An 18,478-nucleotide genomic window follows, 5' to 3' on the forward strand; every position below is an offset into this window, starting at 1 on the left:
ACATATCATTGTTCAGTCATTTAGTCATATCTGATTCTTTGCAACCCTGTGTACCATGTTGTCTAGGGATGAAAAGGATACTGGAGCGATTTGCCATTTCCTTCTCCAGTAGATGTAGGAAAAAAGAGCTAATATGTGTCTGAGAATGCATTTGAACTCAGGTCTTCCTGATTCCAGGTCCAGCACTCTATCTACTGAGACAATAATCTATCTCCTTTATATACATATACAAACTCACATACTCATACACACATACATATACATATAGGTGTGCCACATATATATATATAGGTGTACCAGTATATCTATCTATCATGGTAATATAAAATCAGGAGATTCAGTATGTTGAAATTTTTATATTCTGGGCTAAGGAGCATGACTAATACCATCAACAATGACAGTTAGATAGCACAATGAATAGAGTGCTGGGTCTGGACTCAGAAAGAACTGAGTTCAAATCCAGTGTCAGACACTTACCATCTGTAAAATGGTAAGAATTCTTTCCCAGTTTTCTGCTTCCCTTCTAATCTTGGTTTCATTGGCTTTGTTTGTGCAAAAAACTTTTCAATATTCAATATTCAATAATATTCAATATTCAATTCACAATATTCAAAAATACACCTTTCTCCCAGAGTTATGAGGATCAAATAAGATAACAATAGTAAAGCACTCAGCAGTGTCTGGCACATAGGAAGTGCTATGTAAATGTTAGCATTTATTGTAATAAATGGTACGTCTTATATAAATTACATATAAGGGAAGTAATACATTAGAACTTAGGGACAGTTGGCAGAGGATGGTCTTCCCTTCTGGCCTAGAAGCGAGTTAAATATATAACTTGTGTCAATATAATTCTATTAAAATCATACTCTGGTGCCATTCCCTGCCCTAGAAAAGAACCTCAATCCTCCAAAGGTGATTCCAGTAGAATTAATGGTTTCTGACCAAAATAAGTTTTATCAAGAGAAACTCATAAAATTGCTAAGATATAGAGATAGGATTTGCATAGGTAGAATACTGATGAAGTAGCATACATTTTGAAGTCCTGAGGAAATCTGGAGGATGATACACATACACATATACACACACACACTTGTGTGTGTGTGTATATGTGTATGTGTGTGTGTTTCTTTCATGCCCCACAGTCCTTAGCAAAGTACTGGGCACATAAGCATTCAATAAAAGCTAATTCATTGGCCACATGGTATGACCTTGCTCATGCAAAGGGACCTTGAATCATCTTTTTCTTTTGGTGTTATTATTTAAACATTCTAACTTAAATTTATTTTATTTGTTTCTTTTCTCCCCAACTAGATTGTAAGTTCCTTGAGGGTGGAAACTTTTAGAGAGATGTACTCTTTATTAGATGCTGAACTGCTATAATTTTTTATAGATTTTAAATTGCTATGGCATAAGTCATCAATTTCTATCTTAAAAGGTTGGATTATACATACAAAGAGAAATATCAACTTTGTTAATACAACTTTCAGGTATCAGGCTTATTTCCCATTTTAATTATGTACTTTTATTGTCAAACAAGTTAAAGGATTCTCTAAGAAGCTATTAATTAGAAATAATTTTTGTAGATGTGACATAACATAACTTTGGGAGCCTTTTGGGTGCAGCCTCTAATGTTTCTGTAAAGAGTCCTCTGTTTATATTTCTAACATCATAGTAATTTTTTCCTACCTCTTTTTCATGTGTTTTCAGAATGTCTAACATCCTTCTTTTTGGCATGGAAATACTAATCATTCTAGAACTGTTTTATGGTGATGTGTCCTATATTCTTTATATGTAAAGGTTTTTGTTAAAAAAATTATTTCTATGAATGTTCTCATTCATTTCATAGTTTAGAAAGTATCCTCAAAGACCTGTATGAGTTGCTTCAGATTTGTCCTTATTCAGCTTGAATCTCAGAATGCAATGATCCCTCTTAACAAATTCAGTCTTATCCTTGATATTTATGCTCCATGAAACTTATTTGAGAATTATTTTATAGAGCTAGAAAAATAATAAGATTCATCTGCAAGAACAAAAGGTCCAGAATATCAAGGGAATTAATGAAAAGAAATGCTAGGGAAAGTGGCCTAGCCATACCAGATCTTAAATTGTATTGTAAAGCAACAATCATCAAAACTACTTGGTAGTGGCTAAGAAATAGAGTGGTGGGTCAGTGGAATAGGTTAGGTATGTAAGACACAGTAGTCAATGACTACAGTAATCAACTATTTGATAAACCCAAAGACCCCAGCTTCTGGGATAATAACTCACTATTTGACAAAAACTGCTGGGAAAATTGGAAAATAATATGGCAGAAACAAGGCATAGACCAAAATCTTACATTTTATACCAAAATAAAGTCAAAATGACTTCATGATTTAGATACTGATACTATAAGCAAACAGGGAGAGCAAGGGATAGCTCACCTGTCAGATATATGGAGAACAGAATTTATGACCAAACAGGAGATAGAGAACATTATGAAATGCAAAGTGGATAATTTTATTTATATTATATTGAAAAGTTTTTTGCACAAACAAAGCCAATGAAACCAAGATTAGAAGGGAAGCAGAAAACTGGGAAAGAATTCTTACAACCAGTGTCTCTGATAGGGGTCCCATTTCTAAAATACATAAAGAACTAAGTCAAATTTATAACAATACAAGTCACTCCCCAATTGATAAATGACCAAAGGATATGTACAGGCAGTTTTCAGATGAAGAAATTAAAGCCATCTATAGTCATATGAAAAAAAATGCTCTAAATTACTATGGAATGGAGAAATGCAAATCAAAATAACTCTGAGGTACCACATCACACCTATCAGAGCGGCCAACATGACAAAACAGGAAAATGATAAATTTTGGAGATGTGGGAAAATTGGAACACTAATGCATTGTTGGTGAAATGATCCAACTACTTCAGAGAGCAATTTGGAACTATGCCCAAAAAGCTACAAAAATGTGTATATCCTTTGACCCAGAAATACCACTTCTAGGGCTATATCCCAAAGAGATCATAAAAATGGGAAAAAAACCTGCATCTACAAAAAATATTTATAGCAGCTCTTTCTGTGGTGGCTAAGAGTTGGAAATTAAGGAGATGCCCATCAATTGGAGAATGACTGAACAAGTTATGGTATATGAATGTAATAGAATACTATTGTGCTATAAGAAGTAATGAGCAGGCAGACTTCAGAAAAACATGGAAAGACTTCTATGGACTGATGCTGAGTTAAGTGAGCAGAACCGGGAGAATGTTGTACAGAGTATTAGCCATGGTGTTTCATGGCTTTGATAGACTTAGCCCTTCTCAGCAATGCAAGGGTCTCCAAAAGTCTCATGATGGAAAATGTTATCCACATCCAGAGAAAGAACTATGGAGTTTGAATGCAGATCAAAGCATACTATTTGCTCTTTTTTTCCTTCTGTTTTGTTTTGTTTCCTCTTTCATGTGGTTCTCCTATTGTTCTTCCTTAAAATATGACTAATGTTAAAATATGTTTAATAGGAATGTATATGTAGAGTCTATGTCATATTGCACACCATCTTGGGAAGGAAGGTGGGGAGCGAGGGGTGGAAAAAAATTAAAACACAAAAGCTTATGGAAGTAATTACTAAAAACCAGAAATAAATTAATAAAAAAGAAGAAAAAGAAAGCTGGTCTTGAAGCCAACAAAAAAAGAGAAATAATAACAGGTATAAAGACAAGCAGAACCATTATTGTGTTGGTGACATGTTTTAAAGACAAAGATTTTTCTATGTTGACATCAGATACTCTAGCATTTTCCACTATCCTTTGGTAAGTTTTAAATATTTTCAGCTCATGAAGAAGTGGTGAGTTTATATCAGATTAAAAAGTTTTGTTATGATCAACAAAGACAGGATATAGTGTATCTCAAAAATCTTAGTGCAGTTTTCAGCTTTAATAGCTTAAACTAATAAACTATTATTCTAATGGCACTTAGGGGCAATGGGTTTAATAATTCTCAACTTGAAAGTAAGCTGATCTTAATATTCCTATGACTTTTTAGCTTACTTCTTTTGCTGTTCAGGAAGGATATTGTTTTGTGTAAGTGTGAATAAAGTTTTGTTTTGTTTTGTTTTTTGTTGTTGTCATTTGTTTGTTTCATTACACAGGTTGTTAATGTCCTGTTCAAAGGAAAAACACTTAATTGATTTGTATTTGGAAGAATCATTAGTATTCTTACATTTAAATAAAAATAAAGTAATACCTTCTGTTGTGAAATATGGAATCAAAATTACATTTAAAGGAGGCTTACAATATTTCTTAAAAATAATCCCTGCACCACCATTAAACTTTTGAGCTAATAATTGTGAATATTATCTGATCCCATTGCTTTCTATTTTTTCATATATTCTATCATCTCCCTTCATATATTTATTCCATTTTTCATTCTATTTACAGTGTTCTAGCTTCCTGTTTCTCATTGGATTTAGTTTCCCTTTTCATTATGCTGAACTTCTTGTGACCGCATAGTCTACTACATATTTTTTTTTACACATTCAACTTCTTTAAGGGTGTTCTCTTGCACTTGATTGCCCTGCTTCTCAAACTAGTTAAGTTTTTGATTGATATTGAATTTTTTGTACTACTTCGACTCTTTGTACTGCTTTAACATTTTTATGTTTACTTTCAAATGGTAATTAAGGGAATCTAGAATTTCTATGCTTTCACAATTTATTTTGCAACATTTTATTGTTGTTATTGTTGTCTTTAATTGGCCAAAGTGGCTCCAAATTTTCTACTGTGTTTACTGGCTAAGGATTCATGTAATCTTTCCTTGTCTTTGTGCAGATCTTCAGTAGCTCTCTGTAGTCACTTCTGCCATGATGGTCTTTGATGCCTCTTCTTAGAGATATTACTTGATAGTATTATGTTTGAGCAAAAACTGGCATAAATAAATTAATAAGTCAATAAATAAATTGATATATTTAATCCATGCTTAAAGACAATTTTTTTTTTTTATGATTGTCTTGTACTGGTGTCATTGTATGTTATTATGTGTCTTGGAACTGAAGGCAGGATTAATAAAGGGATCCATGAAGCCTTTGTACATAACTGTTGACATAAATTCACAATTTGCTTATGATATATTTGTGCATAATGAAAATCTTCATGTCTTCATTCAATTTCATAGGATGCTACACTATAATTTTTTATACATATATTAGAACATATATGTTTTGGTTTTGCCCATTTTAGTAGTCAGGGCCATCAGCCTTGAAAAATTTTCCAGGAGGTAAGCTATTAGTATTCTGGTTTGTTCCAATATGCCTTTTCATGGTATCAGAACACAAGAAATACCTCCAGGAATGTAGTGAAGTCAGCTTGAACCAGCTTGAGGAAGGTGACAATTACTTAAACAGTCACCCCTCAACAATCAGCAAATGTTATAAACCAGGGCTTGATTTATTGGTTTGTTAATCATTGAGACTTAAAGAAATGATGGAGAATTTATTAATAATAGAGATTAAACTTAAGAATATGTCTTACGTATATGTTTTTCAGAGATCAGGTTGTAAAACCTTTACCAGCATACTTCTGAAGACTTCAATATCAAGTTGATCATCATAATTTCAAGTAAAACCTACCTGCAGTCCTATGCCACCCCTTCTATTTCTTAGATTTATAGAAGTATCATCTTCATAATGGCAGTAGTGGCAACCCAATTAGTGGTATTTCCAGAGCCCAATTGGACATGTTTCAGAGTTTCTGGAAGGCCTTTATAGCTATGTCAAAAGGCTTAGGACATTCAGTCTTTCCAAGTACATCTCTCTAGCTCAGGCCTAACTTGCATTTCTTTACTAAAGTCTCCTGCTTACCTTGTAGAGAACAGATTGAATTTTAAAGGGATTATTCTTAATGTTGTTATTATTTTATTAGGTTTATTATGTTGTACATTATTCTGAATTCAGATTTACTAATGTCGTTTTTATGATCTTGCAGAAATCCATTCCACATTTATTCCATTATTGTCAAATCACATGAGATCAAAAGTATGCAAGGACATATATATATACATATATATATTTATATATGTATATGTGTGTATATGTGTATATATATATATATATTCATATCAGACCTGACATTTCATCATAAAAAGTAATTCATTCCTTGATAAAGAAAATCCTTCTACCAATGCATCTCTAAATGTATGTTACAACCCATAGCATTATATAATTGTCTTGGAGAACTAAGAGGTTCAGTGACCTGGTCAGGGTCACAAATCTAGCACTAGTCAGAAGTAGGCCTTAAATTCAGGATCTTACAACTTTGTGTCATCTCTCTGCCCAAGATGCTACACTATAATCTTTATACACACACACACACACACACACACACACACACACACACACACACACACACACACACATATATCTGTTGGAGCAAACTGAGTTTGTTGCACTAGAAAACTATTTCCTACCCCAAAATAGTAGAGGCAAAAAAATTGAAAAAGATACTGTAATAGACTTATCTTTTGCCAAAAATAAGTTTCCAATTGAATGTATATTTGATTTAATAATACATCCTTGACTACAGTAAAGGTCTGCTTATATCTTATTCAATTTATTGATAAACTTATAAAACATAAGTGATAGATACAGTTGAAAAGATAATTAGAATTGGCTGTTTATTCTAGAGTTGATATATCTATATATATGTGTATATATATATATATATGTATATATATATATATACACATACATATTTAAATGTGGTGGGTTTCATCTTAAAAAAATTAGAAACTACTATTCCAAATATGGATTTTTTTATAGTGTTGTTATCAACCAGGAGTAATGTTAATAGTATTTAATATTTAGACTGTCCTAGATTCTATAAGAAACAAATAAAATGTACAGTCTGTTCTTAATACTGTTTCATTTGCATTTCATTGCACTTTTAACCTTCACTTTTTATTCTTTTAGAAGCTATTATCAGGGTATTAATCCCTTAATTAAGAAGTCAGAGTAATCATGCCTATCTATTATAATCATATAACTTGAAGGAGCTAAGGGGACATTTGATCCATTGGCCTTTACCTAGACAGGACCACACTTAACTGTCCCCAAACTGATAGTTACTTCACTTATTTTTCAAGATAGCCATGATGAAAATCAGATCAATGTACAATAATCTTTCCTACATCCATTTAACATTGTTCACTACAAAGAGAAAATGGGTTAGAGGTAGAGACTAAGAATAAAGAAGGGCCTTACCAGAGAAAGATTAGACAGCTGCTGTTAACACCTTAGAATGAAATTAGCAAGACAATCACAAGCAATGTCTCTGGAGAATGAATGGTAAGATTATCAAATTTAAATGAGAATGGAATAAGGAGTTGCTATTCAAGACCCCCTCTAATATAGTCCCACCTGCCTTTCCATGCTGACCTCCCACTAGTCTCCTGGATGATCTTTCCAGTCCTGCCAAAGGGCTTTCACTTTCCCCCAACATTATTCCATCACTTTTCCTGCTGCCATATTTTGTTTTCTCCCCTTCTCTCCTTTCTATTTTTTTTTATTTTTAACTGCCCCAAATAGCTCTAATTAGATTCTAGCTCCTTTGCAAAGACCATTTAAATCAACTTAAAATGCTCTGCCCTCAGGAAGATCACCAGCTAATAAATATCATCAGCAATAACAAATTTAGTCATAACAGGCTAGAACAATGGGCCAAGAATAATAAGAAGACATGAAATTGTTTTAAGTTGAAAGTCTTACACTGAGTTAAAAAAAATCAATTGCATAAGTGTAGAATGGCAGAAGTCTGTCTAAACAATAGTATCTGTGAAAAAGAATTGGGGTTTTGAGTGGACCTCAAGCTCAATTTGAGTCAACAATATGAGATATCTAAGAATGCCAACATGGTCTTTGGAGACATAAATGGAAACCTAGCATAAGAAAAGCTGATGCCATCAGTCTAATCACATCTGCTGTATTGAGTTCAGTTCTGGAAAATACAAGGTAGGAAAAATACTATGTCTTCCCCTTTCACCATGTTAAGAGAATTAAAAATTGATGATCCTGTTAACAAACTGACCACCCAATTCTTCAGTTTCCTCACTTCTAATGACTTCACTGCTCTATTTCTCCCATATCTGCTTGGTCACATTTTAGATGAGGAGTATTTTGACTTTTTTTGTCTTGGTTATGGATTCCTTTGGTAGCCTGGTGATGTCTATGGAATCCTTTTCAGGATAATGTTTTTAAATGCATAAAACAAAACACATAAATTTAAAAATTAAAATCAATTTTGTTTGAATAAAGATTTATGTTTGCATCTACATTCTCAGACTCCCTGAAACCTATCCACAGATTTTTTTTATGGGTTATAGTTCCCAAGTAAGCAACATTTGCTTTAGACATTGCTATATCTGAGAAATAACCATTTCTTTTTCTTTTCTTTTCTTTTTTTTTTTTTTTTTGCATGGGGTTAAGTGACTTACCCAGAGTCATGCAGCTAGTTAGTGACAAGTGTTTGAGGGTGGATTTGAATTCAGGCACTCCTGACTTCAGGGCGAATGCTCTACCTACTATGTCACCTAGCTGGCCCAAAATAACTATTTCTGATATCTAGAACTTTGAATTGTCCTTTCTAGCCATAACCTCCCATTTTTCAACCTTTCCTACTCCCTTCCTTTTGCATTTACTCTAACCCTTATGATAACCCCCAAACCTTTAATTCATGATTAATCTCCTATTTGTTGTTATAACAACAATAATAATGGTGATGATTATGATGACAAATTACATTTATGTATCACTTTAATATTTGAAAAACACTTTTAAATCATTTGGTCATCACAATAAAGTTACTAAGTAGGTGCCATTATCATCTTCATTTAATAGATGAGGCAACTAAGGGTCAGAGAGACTAAGTAACCTGCACATGACCAAATATGTTATAAGTGTCTGAGACAGGATTTGAAACTGAGTTTTCCTGATTCCAAATTCAGCTGTCAGTTTACTCTGCCACTGAGCTACTTCAGTATATCTTCCATGCTATCCTCATTTGCCTCCACATTTGGCCTTAACTTGCAAATCTGCCTCTTTTCTGTATCACTAGCCACTTCTCTAAAACCCTTTGTCTCCTTGACCTTTGACCATTTCTGACTGGTTAATCAACATCTGTTGGTAATCCCTACTATTTAATTTGTCAGCTCCAGTTTCAGGATTCTTAATATCTCTAGAGGTCAAAAAAATCTATCAGACCGTTCTCATTTCAAATTTATGATGCCTTATTTCAGCTGGCCCTTTGCTGCTGTTTGATAATTCTTCTAACTCTATTCTTATCAATACCTTATCTCATTCTCCATAGAGCTTTTCTAAACATTTTCTTTTCTCCTTAATCCCCTATTCATAACCCTGTCTCCCTACATTTATGGCAGATAACTGCCTCCCACTTTTGTGAGGAGATTTTGACCAATATACATTTTATCCCCTTCACACTTTAGGACTATTCTACATCATCCCCCACTCTCTCCTCTTCCTCTGGACATAGAAGAATTTTCCTTAATTTCCTTAAGGTGAACTACTATTTCTGAATCCTAGATTCCTTTCCTCTCTGTGCCACTTCCAATACATTGTTTGAATAGTCTTCTCTTCTCCATCATGTGTTTTAAAGTTCTTTCTCTATACCTAATTTTATAATCTCAGAGTTATGCCTACTTTCATTTTCCTACAGGTTCTCAGGTCTTTTAATTTCTTAAAAACAAATAGACAAAAAACCCTCCCTTATATTTGTATAGGTTGTCCATTTATCTGTTGTTCCTTTCTTCTTCTTCACTCCTTCATCTCTTGGAAAGATGACTATACCCAATACCTCCACTTAATAATTGTATATTTTCTCTCTCAAAAAAAAAATACAGTCTTCCATGTACCCCTGTCATTTTGCCGAAATTCTTTTTAAAACTTCACATCTGCCCTCTAATTGCCATATCAAATAAACCTGTGTTCACCTTCATTTCCCTGGTTATTTCTGCAGCACTAAATTTTACTATTATTGGGGAAGGTGATAGAAGGGGTTTCCAAGTTTATTTATATTAATTGAATTACCAATATTTATTCATTTTTTCACTTTACTTAAGCCTGAGGTGTTTTATTTGAAAATTTATCATTTAAAAATTTATCCTTTGATATCCTTAGTGGAAATATACTCTGATACTTACTAAAGACAGACAGACAGACAGACAGACAGACAGACACATACACACACATAACCCAGAGAAAGAGTGAACATGGATAATTATGACAGGAGAAAAATTATTATCATTTAAATTTTTGAATTATTTTATTTCTTGGATAGTAACTTAAAAAAAAACAAGTACTACAGTTATAATATTGCATAAAGTTTATGGCCATCAATTTCTCCCAACTCATAGTGCACATTATAGGAAGCATCATCTCTATAAGCCTTTTTATTCCATTAAAGCTAAATAACTGTATGCCAACCCGATCTTGATCAGGGAATGATAAGTATATGGTAGTATCAGTTTGGATTGTTCAGGATAACATAAATTATTTTGTATAAAATTATTCAGAGAACAGAGGGATCTTAAAATGCTATATAACTGATTACAGCCCATAGACAACTTACAGATACAACTGATGTATATAGGTTATTTTAACTCTTACAGATAGTATCTGGGGATACATTAGGGCAAAGGTGAAAACTACAAAGGCCCATCTGCAGGGATTAGAATAGTACAATTACCATTCATATTCCTTTTAGTACCCCAAAGTGCTTTGCCTTATGTGTGAGCTGGGAGTCTCTTTCTAATTTTACATGTGCTATTAATATAATTATGAGCAGCTTGTTTATGTACTGAAGATAAGAAATACTTAAAATTCACTCAGAGATTATGATACAATATTTAACTTAAACATTTTCTTTCCTATCTTTTCAAATTTTCTTGTATTGTGCCAATGGATAGGCTAGAAAGTAAAACTATTGGGAGATACTATTTAATCAGAAGATATCATCATTTGATCACAGAGAGGCAGTGTAGTATGGTGCTATGGAGTTGGCCTTAGAGTAAGAAAGAGCTGGATTTATGTCTCACCTTTGACACATAAGAGTTCTGTGACCCTGGGCAAGTCGTGAAAACAGTCAATGATCCCAGGCACCTAAGACTTTAAGCTGAAGAGCAGATACTCAGAATTTCTTATGAGACTTTCCTATAGGTAATGATGATGATGGTGATAATGATGATGATGATGATGATGATGATGAATTGTAAAAATGTACTGTACCTGAGGTAAACCTTTAATTTCACTTTTATAATGATTCATGCATGGATTGCATGTTTACATCAAGGTTCAATGATTTCTTCAGTGTGAAATCTCCATTCACTGATACAGATTGCAATCTACTAATTCCATATTTCTTTTCATGAGTGAGGTTGACAACTTTGAGCATCTCTGCTTCACTTAAAGCCAATTCATGCACAAGTCATAATATCATCTTTGTAATATCAATCATTCTTTTGGAGAATGAAGCATAAACAAAAACAACAATACAGCTAATAGATGTTTGAGGAAGGATTCAAACTCAGGCTTTCCTGACTCTGAGTTAGGATTCTAACCAATTTACTTTATTTATATAGACAGCTCATCTAACTAATTTAAAGCTGACACTCACTGTTAGCTGAATCAAATAAACTAGATGATTGCTAGATCTTTACTTTATATTGTACTGTGTAGATATAACTTACTGTTTTTCATTTCAAATATATTCATCTATTTTTTCATTATCTCTCTGGTTTCTATCTAACTGTGCAAAAAAAATTATAGTGATGGAGTCCTAATAAAACTGTCCTTTGCCCCAATATTGTAATTTCCTTATGGGCCTCACTGAGCAATGGACATGTTCTAATTTAACCACACCACTGCCCCCAGACTCAATCATAGGCTTCACTGAACAGCAGGCCCACTTCCCCTACCTAACCACTGCCCCCTACCCTGAATCAATCGCCTAACTTCCTTATATATGTATCACTGCCCCACTAGAACAGCAGGTGTGTCCATGAACTCATACCCCACTAAAACAACAGGTGTGTCCTTGTGATGGAATCCCAGCCAGTGCCTCTAGCTAACCACTGCCCCATTCCTCATATTTCCCATAGAAACAAAAAGGTGTGTCCATGCTCTCAACCACAACCACATCTACCTAATCTCAGACAGGACCACAATAGCCAGATAATCAGCAAGCAGCACCACCAACATGCCGAAGCAAGAAGTGGACCCACAAACAATAGAAAGGATTTCCTTGAGCAAGCATCTGTGCAGTAATAGCAAAAGCTGTCCTTCAGGTGAATTTATGATGTAGAGAAACTTATTATTATATCATTATCATACAAACATATCCCACCAATGGGATTTTTTCTCTACGCATTGTGGGTAATAGCATTCACAGTTCCACCAAGGCTAGGACCACTCCTCTATTTTCTAATGCCTTGACAAATCTTTTCAGCCTTTTTAATATTCATAATTTCTGTTATGTAATAAGCATCATTGTACTATAAAGTTGCCTGTCTTGTCTTACTGAAGTTGCCAGTTCCACTTGAAATTCAGCCTGCTGGAGAGTGTAATCCTCAATAAATGCCTTTGCTTTTATTAGAGGTGGTCTGAGTCTGAATTCTTTGAGATGACCGCCACAACACACCGTGAAAGTCCTCTATTTCACTGAATGACCATTTTTTCCCCTGCAGGATTACACTCAGTTTTGCTGGATAGATGATTCTTAGTTGTAATCCTATCTCCTTTGCCCTCCAGAATATTATATTCCATGCCCTGTGGTCCATTAATGTAGAAGCAGATAAATCTTGTGTTATCCTGGTTGTGTTTCCACAATATTTGAATTGTTTATTTCTGGCTGCCTGCAATATTTTCTCTTTGACCTGGGAACTCTGGAATTTGGCTACAAAATTCCTAAGAGTTTTTCTTTGGGGATCTCTTTCAGGTGGTGATTGGTGGATTCTTTCAATTTCTATTTTGCCCTCTGGTTCTAAAATATCAGGGCAGTCTTCCTTGATAATTTCTTGAAAGGTGATGTCTAGGTTCTTTTTTTGATCATGGCTTTCAGATAGTCCAATAATTTTTAAATCCTCTCTCCTGGATCTATTTTCCAGGTCAGTTGTTTTTCCAATGAGATATTTCACATTGTTTTCTAATTTTTCATTCCTTTGGATTTGTTTTACAGTGTCTTGATTTCTCATAAAGTCACTAGCTTCCAATTGCTTTATTCTAATTTTTAAGGAAGTATTTTCTTCAGTAAGCTTTTGGACTTCCTTTTCCATTTGGCCAATTTTGCTTTTTAGGGCATTCTTCTCCTCATTGGCTTTTTGGACCTCTTTTGCCATTTGGGTTAGGCTATTTTTTAAGGTGTTATTTTCTTCAGTATTTTTTTTTGGGTCTCCTTTAGCAAGCTGTTGACTTGTTTTTCATAATTTTCTTGCAAAACTCTCAGTTTTTCTTCTACATCTCTTACTTGCTTCTCAAAATCTCTTTTGAGCTCTTCCAAGGCCTGGGACTGATTCATATTCTTCTTAGAAGCTTTGGATTTAGGAGCTTTGACTTTGTTGTCTTCTTCTGGTTGTATGTTTTGATCTTCTTTGTCACCAAAGTAAGATAATGTAGTCTGACTCTTTTTGCGCTGCTTACTCATGATCCTGGCCAATTACTTGAGTTTTAAACTCTTTGTTAAGGTAAAAGTATGCTTCCAATATGGAGAATGTACTGTCCCAAGCTTCAGGGGTTTGTACAGCTGTTTACAGAGATACTTCTAGGGACCTGAAAATTTTCAGTTCTTTCAAGGTGCTATGATAAGGGGTGAGGGTTTTCCTCTCCACCACCACAACAAACTTCACCATACCAGCATTCCTCCTCACCCCAGGACCACCCCTCAGAACTGTGACCCAGATGCAAGCACTGATAAAGCAAGAGATTCCTGCCTCAGGACTGGCAAAGAGATCCCTGCCTCAGCACTGGCAAAGAGATCTCTGCAATTACCCTCTGATCAGCCACTTGATTCCCCCTCAGTCAATGGGCCAGAAGCTCAGGAAACAGCTGTGGCCCCAGGGGTGGCTGAGACCTAGCTCCTTTTCTCACTGCGGTCATAGACTTTTCCCACTGACCTTCCAAGTTGTCTTTGGTGTTCATGGGTTGAGAAGTCTGGAAACCACCACAGCTGCCTGTGATTCACTCCTCTGAGGCCTGCTCCAGGTTCTCTGTGGCCTGTGCGTCCACACCAAACTGGGCTCCTCTCCCTGCCCGGCTTGATATACCTTTCTGATCAACCATCCAGGCTGTCTTTGGCTGGAAATTTGTTTCACTCTGTCTTTTTGTGAGTTCTGCTGCTTTAGAATTTGTTTAGAGCCATTTTTTATAGGTATTTGGAGGGGTTTGGGGGAGAGCCCAAGCAAGTCACTGCTTTCCCTCTGCCATCTTGGCTCTGCCCCCACAACACACCATGAAACCATAACAAAATGATAGATTTTTTTCTAAATGAAAGTAGCAAAATGAGAACACAAATGAAAACTGAATAAAAAATACATTGTTGCTATTTACTTGTCATGGCATTACTGTCTAAAGGAGGAGTGAAGTTTAATGCAGGGTAAAGTCATTTGCATGTTACTAATAATATATTGTATAGGGTATCTATAAGCTCTAAAACATTATGCAACTGTAATGTTTCACATTATTATTATGTCACAAGAAGCTTCTAAGAAAGGGTAGAACAATTTGGTGAACTAAGGGGAATAGAGAAAATTCTTTATATAATAGTTATACTCCTTTTGAAATTTCCAAATGTAGAATGTTACTGCAAGAGTTAGCTCTAGGCAAAATTTTGTTTTCTGTGTGACATTCTCCCATCTCCCCTTTCAACTCTTTCTCTTGGTTCTGAATAGGTTAGTCTCAATTCATCATCATTTCCCTAAATCTACCCCTCTTCCAAACTTCCATATTTGTAAATGAAGGTACCAACATCTTTCTGGACACTTAATTTCACAGTGCCATAATCTACTACTACTTTGAGCCAACTCTCTTTCTAACTAGAAATTACTAAGTCCATTAGATACTTTTTTTAACATTTAATTTTTATTTTATTTTTTTTCAATTCCATGTAGATAAATATTAAAATTCTTTTTTAAACTTAGTACTCCATATTCTTCTCTTTCCGTCCTTTACCCTTCCTTTTCTTTGAGTAAGCAAATAATTTGATATGGATTCTACAAGTACAGTCATGTAAAAAGATTTCCATATTAGCTATGTTGCAAAAGAAAGCACAGACCAAAAACAAAACAAACAAATAAAAAAACAAACTAAGAATAATAAAGTTTAAAAAATCATGTTTCAATCTGCATTCAGACTATATAAGTCCTTCTCCAGAGGTTGATAACATTTTTTCATCTTAAGTCCGTCATAATTGTCTTGTGTTACTGTATTGTTGAAAATAGCTAAACAGTTGATCATAGTACAATATTTCTGTTACCGTGTACAATATTCTCTTTGTTCTGAACATTTCACTTTTCCTCAATTTATGTAAGTCTTCCCAAGTTTATTTCTGAAATCAGCCTCCCCAACATTTCTTACGGCACAACAGTAATCTATCACAATTGTATGCCACAACTTGTTCAGCCATTTCCCAACTGATGAGTGTGCCCTCAATTTCCAATTCTTTGCCACTACTAAAATTGCTGTTAATAAATATTTTGGTACATATAGGTCCTTTTCCTTTTCCTTTGATCTCCTTGGGATACAGACCTATTAATGTTATTGCTGGGTCAAAGAGTGTGTACAGCTTTATAGCCCTTTGAACATAGTTCCAAATTGAATAGTTGGATCAGTTCACAGCTCCACCAATAGTGTATTAGTGCCCCTATTTTTCCACATCTCCCAACATTTATCACTTTCCTTTTTTTTTGTCATGTTAGCCAATCTGATGGGTGTGAGAGAAACTTGTTACAAAATTTTTTCTCCAACTTTCTGCTTTCCTTTTTTCTCCTGTTGCCTTGGATTATAAGCTTCTTTAACACAAACCCCACACATTTTTGCATGGTTCTTCCACATCACTTACTGGCTTGTTTAATCTGCTGCCTCAATCTACTTCACTATAAAGTTGAGATGATAATAATACCTCATTCCCAGGGTTGTTTTGACAAACAAATCAGATAATTTTTGTAAAAAATACTTAGGGCAGTGTCTGAAATCTAGTGGATACTTAACAAAGGCTTATTTCCTTCCCTTCCCTTTCCTCATCTCCATTCCATATCATGCTGCTTTTAAGCATTGGGGATGGGAACTAAATTGTCACTAATGGTGCAGGTACAACCATCTTTTAGAGACTTTCTTCAAACACTAAGAAGTTAAGTGACTGTTCCTTGATATTTTTCAAAAGTAGTAGTGGAATCCATGCTTATTGGGTCCAAGGCTGGTTTTCATTCATTATACCAAGTTACTTCTCACAAGGTCTCTAAAGCACTACACAACCATTTATTGTTGCTGTTGTTGTTGTAGTAGTTTTGTTATTATTAGGTATGAGTTATTTTTTTTCTTGGAATTTCCAGTCCCTCCTTGGTATTGATGCATTAAAGAGACAAGCATTTATTAAACATGTTCAATATACCTGACATATATAATGGAAGGATTGACCAATGAAAGTTGAGTTCTCAAAACATGCACAGGAATTGTTTCTAATGCTATCTAATGTTGAGGCAGGGGGTTAAGCCTACTTTTGGAAGTTTGTGATGACAGTTAATGCTAGAACTCTGCCTAAGATTCAGAACAACTGAAGTTATTCTATGGTAACTGTTTCTTGTCTGCTTACTGCATGGTAATGGAAAGATTTCAATTGGCTTCTGAACCAGAACCTAAGATAAGTATAAAAGGTGACAACAGAGAACACTCCCTTGTCTTTCTTGGTTGTGAATGAGGAAAGAGATAAAATATAAGTGGTCCTTATCTCTCATGAACACATGAACCTACTATTGTTTTTCTGTCCCTGTTGTATTTATTCTTTTGTAATCTTGTTGTTATTGTTGAGTTGTTTCAGTTGTGTCTGAATCTTCATGACCCCATTTTTTGTTTGTTTGTTTGTTTTGTGGGGGTTCAAAGATGTCGGAATGACTTGTCATTTCCTTCTCTAGCTCATTTTACAGATGAGAAACTGAGGCCAACAGGGTTAAGTGACTTGCTCAGGGTCACACAGATAGTAAGAGCCTGAGGCCAGATTTAAACTCATGAAGATGAGTCTTCCTGGTTCCAAGCCCAGTGCTCTATCCATTGCACCACCTAGCTGCCCTTTGTAATCTTAGGTATAGGAGTATTGGAAATAGAACAAACTTGTGAGCTTTGAAAGGTTGAAGAAGAGCATAATTTGCCAAGATCCAATGTCCATGAGGCGTCAGTGCTGGAGAGTGATCTGCTTCACTTAGGCAAGCAGTGGTTCTACCTAGAAGCCTAGAAACTCTGTCCTGCTAGTAAGGCGACAATTCATTCATTGACTATGCCTCTCCTAGAAGTGAAATCAGATCAGTGGTAGATTTGTAGCAACCACTTAAGTTTGTGTCTCCTTTCCCTAGTGATAGAGGGGATTTTTTCCCCCTCAGGGTAGTGAGATGTTTATATTACTATTTGGGTACATTTTTTAAAGTAAATATCATTTTATAAAAGCTAATTTACAAAATCTGGTTAAAAATTGTGTTGAATAGATATTGTCATGGTAAATGATATTGGAGCACTAACAGCCTGTGATGATACTGATAGGGATACATCACATTGGGGCTTGGGCCTATAGTATTAACAGAACCCCAGTATGCCTTAGGGGACAGCTTCACACCCTAGGGGGAAATGTAGGTAGCCATCATTTGGGAACCACACATGCTAGTATGCACTTGTGTTGGGAAAGTAAACCCAGAGTATTGCTTCACATAGTAGGCCTTTAATAAATGAATAATGAATGAATAATTTAACCTTCTTGCCACAGTTAAGCCTCGATTTAAATATTTAGTGAGGCAATTTCAAGTATCATTTGACAGGAAAGCCATTGGGGAGATTTTCTTTTCTAAGATTGAGCTAAAGAGAAGACAACATATAAGCAAAATTGGTCTACTCTAACTTCCAACCTGTTCATATAACTAGTACATGAAATATAGCATGATCTTCTATATGATTCAATATGCCATTCATCATTCATTGCATACATTTAAATAAAAGATGGATATTTCTTTACCAATGATTGAATGTTTCATGACAATTTTCCTCACTTATGTCAGAATTAAATTCCAGAAAATGACAATGGAGAAAAAGAAATACATACAGATCTAATTTTGAGTATACAACAGCTCATTACAAGTGTCCAAGACAAAAATTCCAATACAAAATGGAAAGCAGAAGACTTCTAGCATTGAGGTTTATCTACAACAACTTCCTATGTGTGGTATCTGCAGATC

Source organism: Vombatus ursinus, unplaced genomic scaffold, assembly GCF_900497805.2.
Source record: "Vombatus ursinus unplaced genomic scaffold, bare-nosed wombat genome assembly UNPS02014812.1, whole genome shotgun sequence".
NCBI lineage: Eukaryota > Metazoa > Chordata > Mammalia > Diprotodontia > Vombatidae > Vombatus > Vombatus ursinus.